An 11,763-nucleotide genomic window follows, 5' to 3' on the forward strand; every position below is an offset into this window, starting at 1 on the left:
CCTAACATAAATGCTAAAGGCTGAAATGAAAAGATGCTAGAAAAAAACCTTAAAGCCATATGAGAAAACAAACAAGAATTCCTTGAAAGGTAATTACATAGGTAACTTATAAAAGCCAATATTACTGTATTTTTTATTTTACTGTTTAGGTTTTCACCATAGGGTGTGTACGCTCGTTGGAGAGAGACAGAGAGAGGGAAAGTGAGAAATCACTCCCTCTCCCTGGGTTGGGAGGGGAGAAGGCCAAGACACAATCCCTTCTCCATTTTCCTCTTGGGATTTTGGCACACATGCAGAAGTGCCTGGAGTGCTTTTCAAGGGTCTAGGACTCTTAACCATGGAGTCAGCCATATGGGATCCAGTACCTCAACCGCCATGCCACCTTCTGACTCCATCAAATCCTGTCTTAAATGATGAGTATTGGTTTATCTTACTTATTTATTTTAAGAGAGATTTCTGCTATAGGGCGCATGTGCTTGCCAGAGACAAAAAGCAAGAAGTGACCCCCCCAGTGGGGGATGGTCTTAATGCAATCCCTTCTCTATTCCCTCTCGGGATCTTGGGCATGCATGCACATGTGTCCGGCATGAATTTTAAGCCACTGGATCTGGGACTTGAACCACAGTTGACTACGTGGGAGTCCAGTGACATAATCATTACATTATCTGCTGGTCCCTGACTATTGATTTAAAAAAAGAACTGTATCAGGGCCGGCAGGTGGCATGATGGTTAAGTGTGCTGAACTCCCACATGGCTGATCACAGTTTGAGTCCTGACCTGGCAGCTTGTAGTCTCACCACCCTCCCACTCACTCTGTTCCTCTCTGGTAAAATTAAAATAAATAAATAAGTAAATAAATAAAGAAAATAATTCTATCTTTTGAGAAGTTTTTGCTACAGGGTGCGTGTACTCATCAGAAAGACAGAGAGAGACAGAGAGATAGAAAGCGAGAAATCACCTCCCAGGGGGGATGGCCATGCCACGACCCCTTTTCTTCTATTCTCCTCTCTGCATCTTGGGCACACACGTACACACACCTGGCTTGAGTTTAAGCCACTGGGTCCAAGACTCGAACCGCGGTTGACTAGATGGGAGTCCAGCAACATAGCCATTATGCCAACTGCTGGTCCCAAAGAAAATTAATTCTTTAAAAAAAGAAAAAGAACTAAATCAATTGGTTTTCTAAACCAACTTACACATATATGTAATTATATATGTATATATTAGTTACACATATCACATAACATACATGTAACATTATTTATGTAATGTATATGATATATATGTAATATATTACGTAACATATATATTTATACAATTGCATTCTAAATGAAAAGTTAATAAAGGATGAGTATTAACTGTGATCTCCATGGCAATCACTAAGAAAATAATTAAAACACAGAAAGGAAAATGAGTAAAGTATGCAAATGGTACACTAGAGAAAAAAGTAAACACAAAAGATGGCTGTATCAGAGGAACTGAAGAACAAAAAGCACATGTGATGCATAGAAAACAAATATCGAAATGGCATAAATACTTCCTTGTCAGTAATCACTTTAAATGCAATTGTATTAAACGCATCAATCAAAAGACAGAAAAGTGGCAGAATAGATAAAAATATATACTTCAACTATATGCTGCAATCGAGAGACACATTTTAGTGTGTAAGACACAAAAAAGCTGAAAGTGAAAGTATGAAAAAAGACATTTCATGCAAATAGTGACCACAAGGGACCAGCAGTTAGCTTAATGGCTATGTCGCTGGACTCCCATGGAGTCGACCACGGTTCGCGTCCCAGATGCGAACTCACGCTGGGTGCGGGTGAGTGTGTGCCCAAGATCCCGAGAGGAGAACGGAGAAGGAATTGCGGTGTGGCCATCCCCCCTGGGGTGCGATTTCTCACTTTCTATCTCTCTGTCTCTGTCTGGCGAGCGCATGCGCCCTATAGCAAAAACCTCCCCCCCCAAAAAACAATAGTGACCACAAGAGTGAGTGTATTGCTATTACTATCAGATAAAACTTGACCTGAAGTAAAAAAGTTGTTATAAGAGACACAGAAGGTCACATACTGACAAAAAGACCAACTGAAAGTGAAGATAAAATAATTATAAACATACATGCACCAAACAACAGTTCCCAAAATTTATAAAGCACATATTGACAAAATTGAGGAAATGGTTAATTATTATTAGTTGGTAATTTTAACACATCAATTAATGTTTTTTTAAAGAATTATTTTATATAACTTTATTTATTTATTTATTTATTTTAATTTGACCAGAGAGGTACAGAGTGAGAGGAAGAGAGAAAGAGAGGGAAAGTGTAAAAGTAAGTCGTCAGGTCCAGGACTGAAACCATAGTGGGCCATGTGGGAATCCAGCACCCTTACCACCTGCTGGCCCCTTAAATTTTTAAAAAAGAATTATTCACTTAATTTTATTTATCATCATTGTTATCATTTAAATTTTATTTATTCTGTTTTTTTTTTTTTTTTAATTTGATGAGAGAGAGAGAGAGATGGAAAGTGAGAAAGTAAGCCACCAGGTCCGGGACTCGAACTGTGGTTTGCCATGTGGGAGTGTCCAGTGCCTTAACCACCATGCTGCCTGCTAGTCCCCTTATTATTATTTTTTAATTCACTGAGAGAGGGAGGGAAATTGAGAAAGCAGGCCATCAATTATGAAACTTGAACTGTGGTTAGCCATGTGGGAGTTCAGCGCCTTCAACACCCCGCTACCTGCTGGCCCCTCAACATTCCATTTTAAATAATGGATAAAACATGCAGACAGGGAACCAGCAGTTAGCATAATGGCTATGTCGCTGGACTCCCACATAGTCGACCGTGGTTTGCGTCCCGGACTCGGTGGCTTAAAACTCACGTCGGGCGCGTGTGCGTGCGTGCCCAAGATCCCGAGAGGAGAATGGAGGAGAAGGGATTGCGGCGTGACCATCCCCCCCGGGGGGTGATTTCTCACTTTCTGTCTCTCTCTGTCTGGTGAGTGCACGCGCCCTATAGCGAAAAAAACCTCTCCAAAAAAAATAAAAACAACATGCAGACAGAGTAATAAACATATATAAGACTCGAGCAAAATATAAACCAACTAGACCTAACAGACATATAAAAAACACTCAAACACAGTGTATACATTATTCTCAGGTGTACACATAACATTTTCCGGGACAAGCTATATATTAGGCCAGAAAATAAATCTTCACAAATTTTAAAAGGCTGAAATAATTGGGGCCAATAGGTGGCATGGTGGTTAAAGTGCTAGACTCCAACACGGCTGACCATGGTTAAAGTCCCAGACCCAGTGGCTTGAAAACTGTCTTGGGTGCATGTGCACGCATGCCTCAAATCCCAAGAGTGGAAGAGAAGGAACTGCAGTGTTGCCACCTCCCTGGGTAATTACTCACTTACCCTTTTTCTGTCTGTCTCTGAACAGCACGCATGCCCTATAGCATAACGGGGGGTTAAAAAAAGGTTGAAATCATAAACAAGATCTTCTCCAAACACAATGAAAAAAAGCTAGAAATCAGTAACAGAAACAAAACTGTGGGAGGGGGGTGACAGCAGGTGGCATGGTGGTTAAGGCACTGGATTCCCACATGGTTGACCCTGGCTCAAGTACTAGACCTGGAGGCCTGATTTCTTACTTCCACTCTCTCTCTCTGGTCAGATCAAATAATAATAATAAATAAAATTAAAGTTTGTTTTAGAAATTTTTGCCTTAGCCCATGTGAGAGGGAAAATGAAAAATCAGTCCCCAGGGGGATGGTCACACTGCACTCACTTCTCCTCCATTCTCCTGGGATCACGCATGTGCCTGCCATAATTTTCAAGCTACTGGGTTTGGGACTTGAACCGCGGTGGGCCATGTGGGAGTCCAGTGACACAGCAGCTACACCATCTCCTAACCCAATAAAATAATTCTTAAAAAAAAAAAAAAAAGAGGGACCAGCAGTTAGCGTAATGGCTATGTTGCTGGACTCCCATGTAGTTGACCGTGGTTTGGGTCCCGGACCCAGTGACTTAAACTCATGCTGGGCACGTGTGTAAGCGTGCCCAAGATCCCGAGAGGAGAATGTAGGAGAAAGGATTGCGGCATGCCAACCTCCCTGGAGGGTGATTTCTCACTTTCTGTCTCTCTGTCTCTCTCTGTCTTTTTGGCGAGTACACACGCCCTATAGCTAAAATGTCTTAAAAAGAAAAAAGAAACAAAGAAACAAAAATCGGAAAATTCACAAGTATGTGGAAATTATCAGGCTGTTGAAAAATGACACATTTTTACATGGAAAAAAATATATCATGATTTTTCTGAAAACTCAATAAACAACACTCTCTTAAATAAATAATGTGTCAAAGAAGAAATTACTAGGGAAAAAAATGACATACCTAAACTTATGTGATGCAATGGAAGCAGTGCTCAGAAGAAAATTTACTCCCACATAGTCAACGCAGTTAGAGTCCTGGACCCAGTGGCTTAAAACTCACACTGGGCATGTGTGTGTGCGTGCTTAAAATCCTGACAGGAGAATGGAGGAAGAGGGACTGTGGCATGGCCATTTCCCTGGGAGGTGATTTCTCGTTTTGTCTTTCTGTCTCTCTGGCAAACACATGTGCCCTATAGCATATAGCAAAAACAAATCTCTCTTAAAAAAAAAAAAAATCCAATACAATCCAATATCACATACACATAAGAAATAACTCTGGGTGCCAGCAGGTGGTGTAGTGGTTACAGTGCTGGATTCCCACATGGCCAACCACAGTTCACATCCTGGACCTGGCAGCTTGAAAACCACGCCAGGCACGTATGCCTGTGCCCAAAATCTCAGGAGATGAAGGAGAAGGGATTGATGCGTGGCCATCCTCCATGGGGGTGATATCTTACTTTCCCTCTTACTGTCTCTCTCTGGCAAGTGCACATGCCCTATGGCAAAAAACTCAAAAACAAAACAAAATTATGTATGGAGATGAATATATTAGTCTGACTACAATAATTCTTGTACTACGTATATCCAATAATCGTGTTGTATAAACATATACAATTTCTATTTTCAGAAAATCCAATACCCATTCATAACAAAAACACTCAGAAATATAGAAATAAAACTTTCATAAAAAGCATTTATGGAAAACCATAGCTAACATCATATTTAATGGTGAAACAAAGAAAACCTTCAAAGTCGAGAACAAGACAAGGATGTCTGCCTTCAGAACTGGTTTTTAACACTGTTGTCTAAGTTTTACTCAGAGCAAGCGGGTAAGAAAAAGTAATAAAAAGCATCCAAACTGGAAGGGAAGATATAAAACTATCTCTACTTTGCAGATAACACAATCCTACATACAGAAAAGCTCAAAGAATACATACATCAACTACTACAGCTAATAAACAAATTCTGCAAAGTTGTAGGAGTCAAGATCAAGGCAAAAATCAGCTATTCATTAGCTCTGCTCAACGTATCTAGAAAGAGAAAACACAACCTGAGGAATACAAAAATATATTTGCAAATCATATATCTCGTAAGGTCTAGTATCCATATAACATAAAGAACTCTTACTACTTAGTAACAGAAAGAGAAACGACCCAATTTTGCACTTGCTGGAGACAGAGACAGAGAGGAAGAGGAAGAGGAAGAGAGCCCTGGTGACAGCCACAGCAGAATGCCCTCTCCTCCCTTCTCCTCTCAGGGTTTGGGCGCACAGACATACACATGCCTGAGCTGGTTTTCAAGCCTCTGGACCCAGGACTCAAACTGCACAGTCAGCCATGCGGGATAGGCCACCTTTACTACACCTGCTGGTCCACAACCGAATTTTAAAACAGATCCATTTGAATAGATGTTTCTCCAAAGATACACGACTGGCCAATAAGCACATGAAAAGATGCTCAACATCAGCAGTTATTAGGAAAATGCAATGCTATGATACTTCACACAAAACAAAGCAACGGCAAAAACGAAAATACTAAGCGCTGGCAAAGATGTGGAAAAAAACCCAAAAAGTTCATTCACTACTGGGAATGAACAATAATTCAGCCTTGGGGCCAGCAGGTGGTGTGCTGGTTAATGTGCTGGACTCCCACATGGCTGACCACGGTTCAAGTTCCAGACCTAGTGGCTGCTTTCTCAATTTCCCTCTCTCTCTGTCTCTCTCTGTTCAATTTAAAATAATGATGCTTATGATGAATAAAATTAAATAATAGTTTTTTAAAAAAGAAAAGAAAAATAATTCAGCCACTGTGAGAACCGGTTCCTGAAAGAGCTGAGCAGAATCCCCACATGACCCAGCAATTCTACTCCTAGGTATATATTCAGTCAAATAAACGAAAACAGTACACATACTTGTGTATAAATGCTCACAGCAGTACTACTCACAACAGTCAAAAAGTAGAAAAATCTGCAATGTCCATCGATGAATGAATGGATACACAAATTGTGGTATATACATACAATGAAAGCCATTAGAAAAGGAGGAAGTACTGATAGGCGTTACGGGGTTGGTGCATCTGAAAAATGACGCTAAGAGAAGCGAGATGCAGAGGTCACACATTTCATGAGTGTATTCATACGAGCTCTCTAGGATACGTAAATGAATAGAAATAAGAAGCACATTAGTAATTGCAAGGGGCAGGGGCAAGACAAAGGAAAGTAAGTGCCTAATGAATACTAAGTTTTATTTTGGGGTAAAGGAACTAAAGGTGATGGTTGCATGACACTGTGAATGTTCTAAATGCTACAGAATTGTTCACTTTAAAATAGTCAGTTAGGGACCAGCAGATGGCATAATGGTTATAAAGCTGGACTCTCACGTAGTTGACTGTGGTTCGAGCCCTGAACCTGGCGGCTTAAAACTCGTGTGTATGTGTGTGTCCAGCAGATGGCATAATGGTTATGTCACTGGACTCCCACATAGTTGACCACGGTTCAAGTCCCAGACCTGGTGGCTTAAAACTCACACCAGGCGCATGTGCGTTACTGCCCAAGATCCTGAGAGAATGGAGGAGAAGGAATTGTGGCTTGGCCATCTTCCCTGCAAGATGATTTCTCACTTTCTATCCCTCTCTGTCTCTCCAGTGAGCACACATGCCTTACAGCAAAGATCTCTTAAAAAAAAAAAAAAAAGGGACCAGCAGTTAGCATAATGGCTATGTTGCTGGACTCCCATGTAGTCAATTGTGGTTCAAGTCCCAGACCTGGTAGCTTAAAACTCACGCCGGGCACGTGTGTGTGAGTGCCCAAGATCCCGAGAGGAGAATGGAGAAGGGATTGCAGCGTAGTCATACCCCCTGGGGGGTGACTTCTCGCTTTCTATCTCTCTGTCTCTGTCTAGTGAGCGCATGTGCCCTGTAGCAAAAACCTCTCCAAAAACAAACAAATAAACAAACAAATAAATAAATCTATCTCAGGCTGGGTATGTGGCCATGCATGCGCCTTTGTGCCCAAGATCCTGAAAGGAGAATGGAGGAGAAGGGACTGAAGTGTAGCCATTCCCCCCCGGGGGAGGGTGATTTCCTACTTTTTGTCTCTGTCTCTCTGGAGCACATGTGCCCTATAGCAAAAATCTCACTCAAAAAAAAAAAAAAAAAAAAGGTTACTTTTACGTAATATAACTTCTCAATTAAAAACATTAAGGAACCAGCAGTTGGCTAATGGCTATGTCACTGGACTCCTATGTAGTCGACTGCAGTTTGAGGCCGAGACCTGGTGGCTTAAACTCATGGTGGGCATGTGTGGGTGCGTGCCCAAGATCCCGAGAGAAGGGATTGTGGCATGGCCATCACCCCTCATGGGCGATTTCTCACTTTCTGTCTCTCTGTCTCTGTCTTTCTGGTGAGTGCACGTGCCCTATAGCAAAAACCTCTCAAAAAATAAATAAATAAACATTAGGTGAAGAAATAAAAAGACTGGGAACCAGCAGTTAGCGTAATGGTTATGTCACTGGATTCCCACGTAGTCGACCGTGGCTTGTGTCCCGGATCTGGTGGCTTAGAACTCATGCCAGGCACGTGTGCGTGCCTGCCCAAGATCCCGAGAGGAGAATGGAGGAGAAGGGATTGCGGCGTGAGCATCCCCCCCGGGGGGTGATTTCTTGCTTTCTGTCTCTATGTCTCTCTCTGTCTGTCTGGTGAGCACACACGCCCTATGGCGAAAACCTCTCAAAAAAAAAAAATTAAAAGTAATAAAAAGACTGATTAATCTAAAATTAATTCCTATCAAAGATTATAAATAATTACCCAGGGCTAAAGCTGCCCCACAGATGTTATTTTTTGCCTATGCTCTGTTTAAAGAGTTAATCAATATTTTTAAAACTAGGCAACTTTTCAAAACATCTGGGTTTCTAGCTTTTCTTGAAAAAGTTTCCATATGATAAAAATTGGTTATTGCCAAGAAGCAGCTGCTTCCTTGACATGGAATATATTACTTTGCAGTTTACCACAGTCTCTTCCACATCCCACTGCCAATAATTAGCACGCTTCTATTATTTTGAAGAGAAATTAAGAATATCTTTTGCACTCATGTTCCCACTGAAGTGTAAAAATGAAACGTTCACGTTTCACTCGTTCCCAGCCTGCCTCACCTGTTTGCACTGCCCGCTTCACACCACGGCCATCTGGGTGTGCATCTCCTGCTCGTTTCCACGCTATGAAAGAGCCTCGAGACGCTCCAGACAAGTCCAGAACTAAGGGAGCCATTTGTAATTCTAGTTTCAAATTTACCTCCTAAGACTTGGCTGCATTTTTTTTTTTAAAATCAAAGTTAATCATGGGCAAATAAAGAGCTAAACAGTTTAATTAACGTCCAGATAATTTAATCAAGATTAAATAAATCTGGATTGAAGGTAAGGCTCTGAATCACTCCACTGGTTGGTCCCTTGGATCTATTTTTCTACTACAGCAGCGGGAGTACAATGGGGGAGCGAAGCCATCAGCTCAGATTTACCAGGAGGAACACTGGAATTTGAGGATGAGACGTTGGATAATATTCTCATCTTGTAAATACTCCTTTTTTAGAGGATATTATGTAGGTGCCTATGAAAGACATAAGTGGGAGTGGTGGCTCTGGCGGCAATCTGGCTACTTTGTCCTACAGAACTCTGATTTCTTACAGTAGTTTAGCCTCGGGGACGTACATAAGTCTTTGCTGCAGGGTGTGGGGTTGGGGTGAGGATGAAATGAACACGGCACCTGGGAACTTGCTCTGTGTCAGACGTAACCTAAGTGAGCTTGAACACTTGATCACACCCCTTCACCAACAGTGTTAGCCCCATTTCACAGAGTGCCGGAGAGGACGAGCAGACCAGAGGAGGGAGCATGGGGCTTTAATGTAAGTCTGTCTGGCTTCTTGTACTTTTCTAAAACACCTCTTTAGTCTCAAATCTCTTTAAACTCTACTTGCTTTCTCAGAGCCATGGCTGCTGCTGCTTTTGTGTGTCTGCTATAGGGCGCATGCACTCGCCAGAGAGACAAGAGAGGGAAAGGGAGAAATCATTCACCAGGGGTATGGCTGTAATACAGTCCCATCTGCATTCTCCACTCGGGATTTTGGGCACGCACACACATGCACTCGGCGTGATTCTCGGTTGGCCATGTGGGACTCCAGCGCCTTAACCACCACGCCACCTGCTGGACCATGGCTTCTAATAAGGGTTCAGATAGCATCTGGTTATGCTGACAGGAGAGGAAGAGTAAGACCACTGCTGATGGCAACGCCTTCTCCTTTCCTGGCCCGTGTGGAGGCTGCGGGACCGACACAATTGGCCACGAAAAAAACAGAGCCTCGCTGCCTGAGCCAAGTGCACTAGTGACTGAGCTGCGTGAGGGCACACGCTTTGGTGGGACCCGTGTAGACACCACGTGCGGCAGAGCAGCAGGCACCTCACACACTTTATGAAATGAGTGATGCGCTATCCTAAAGGGAACAGCAGACAGCAAAAAGGAGCCAGTCTGGCCTGGTTCTGTAGAGAATGCTGGACGCAGGTTTGACGACTCTATGAACAGGTTCTAAGTGGCACTTCCATGGCTACATATTTACACTGATTCACTCTCAGCTCATCGATGAGATCTCTTGGCTACAAATGCGATACTGGAAATGGCACCAAAAACGAAAAAAAAAGAGAGAAGAGAAGAGAAGGAGAGTAGAAAGGTATGAAATAAGAGGAGTTCTGAGAATGAAATCTTACCTAAAGAGAGGCCCTGCTAAGTGGGCTTGGTTATCCTGGTAAGACCATTCTGCCAGATGGCCTGACTAAAATAGCAGTGAATGGATTCCTCTATCAGATAAAAAGAGACAGACAAAGAGAGACCATAGAATTTACTGCTAAAAGAAATTGTTAAACATTTTTAAAGAATTTCTAGATACCTTTGTGTGACAACTAAAATAAAAAGCTCGACTGGGCTAGTCCATGGCCTCATGGTTAAAGGAACCAGATCTCACAAGGCTAAAAGTGGTCTGAATCCCAGCCCTGGATGCTTGAAAAACATGCCAGACACATGTGTATGTGTGCTCCAAATTCCAACAGGATGGAGAGATGGAGGTGAAAGAAAAGAGACTGCAGTGTGACTGCACCCCTGTGGGCTGCCTTCTCCCTCTCCTTCTCCCTCTCCTTTAAAAACATTTTCCCTCTACAATTAAAAAAAGAGAAAAACAGAAACAAAAAGAAAAGAAAAGCTCTATTAATATGTAAGGCCAAAACATGAAAACACACTCAAGATCTAGTACGTGGAAAAGGAGCAAATTGCAAAATTATATAGTTTTTAAAAAGATGTTGGAATGTACACAGAAAATGTCTGGAGGAACATCATCTAAGCTCTTAGCAGCTGTTAACTCTTAGGGGTAAAATTATGTTAAAATGATGGGGGTATTTACTCTCTTGACTATAGAGGACTGTACTTTCTGTAATCCTCCCCCGTCTCCTTTCTGGACTTCGGGCATATACCACCCCACATGCGTGTGCTTCTCAAGCCACGGAGTCTAGGACTCCAACCGCGCAGCTGGCCACATGGGATCCAGCCACCTTAACCACCACTCCACGGACTGGCTGACTTCCAATAATGGAATACTGAAATTCTGCTGCCAATTTATTTGAAAACTTCCGATCTAAAATATGTGTAAATAATTTATCTCTGAATGTTCCTCAAAGCACTTCCTGGGGTTTGTGAAGCTCCCCATGAACAGAGATGTGTTCTTTCTTGTGTTTCCTGGGCACACGATTTTGGTCCCTGGCCTCTTTGAGTACAAGGTGTGCTACATTTACGAGCTGCCTGGGAGGAAGGCCCGGTGCTGTCTGCATAAGGTTTCCGTGTTCAAGAAGCCGAAGGCAGCGGGACGCCTTTTCATTCCTGCCCTCTGACCAGCCTCTCTGAATCGTGGTCTGCCATCCAGAAGCAGAACATTCAGGATCACCAGAGACTATTTTCAGATGAATGAAAAGTCAAGCCCGAGAAATCAGAAATAGGTCAGGGACTTTTTAAAACAACTTTCTTGAAAGAGGATTCAAAAGTGTTCACTAATCTTTTTTTTTCAAATAGAATATGGTGACCGTCTATAAATCCTTTTTGCTGCTTTTAGAGGTTTTTCTGCCACAGGACCTGGAGGTATTTTTGGAGGTTACTTATATTTTTCTAGATTTGTTTTCTTAAGAGAAAAAATTTATTTCAGATAATATAAATGAAAAGTTTTGATATTTGAACTAAAACATGTGCAACCTCTAGAATTAAAAGAAAGCTTTTTGGAAATGCCATTTTTTTTTTTTTTTTTTT

The 11,763-nt window shown here is 42.1% G+C and overlaps 1 protein-coding gene across 1 annotated transcript in view; it reads right to left on the reverse strand.

The window, feature by feature from the left end:
• Window positions 1-11,763, reverse strand: part of PHF21A (PHD finger protein 21A) — a 237,089-nt gene that overhangs the window by 36,451 nt on the left and 188,875 nt on the right.

The sequence above is a fragment of the Tupaia chinensis genome, unplaced genomic scaffold, assembly GCF_000334495.1.
Source record: "Tupaia chinensis unplaced genomic scaffold, TupChi_1.0 Scaffold000561_1, whole genome shotgun sequence".
Lineage (NCBI taxonomy): Eukaryota > Metazoa > Chordata > Mammalia > Scandentia > Tupaiidae > Tupaia > Tupaia belangeri.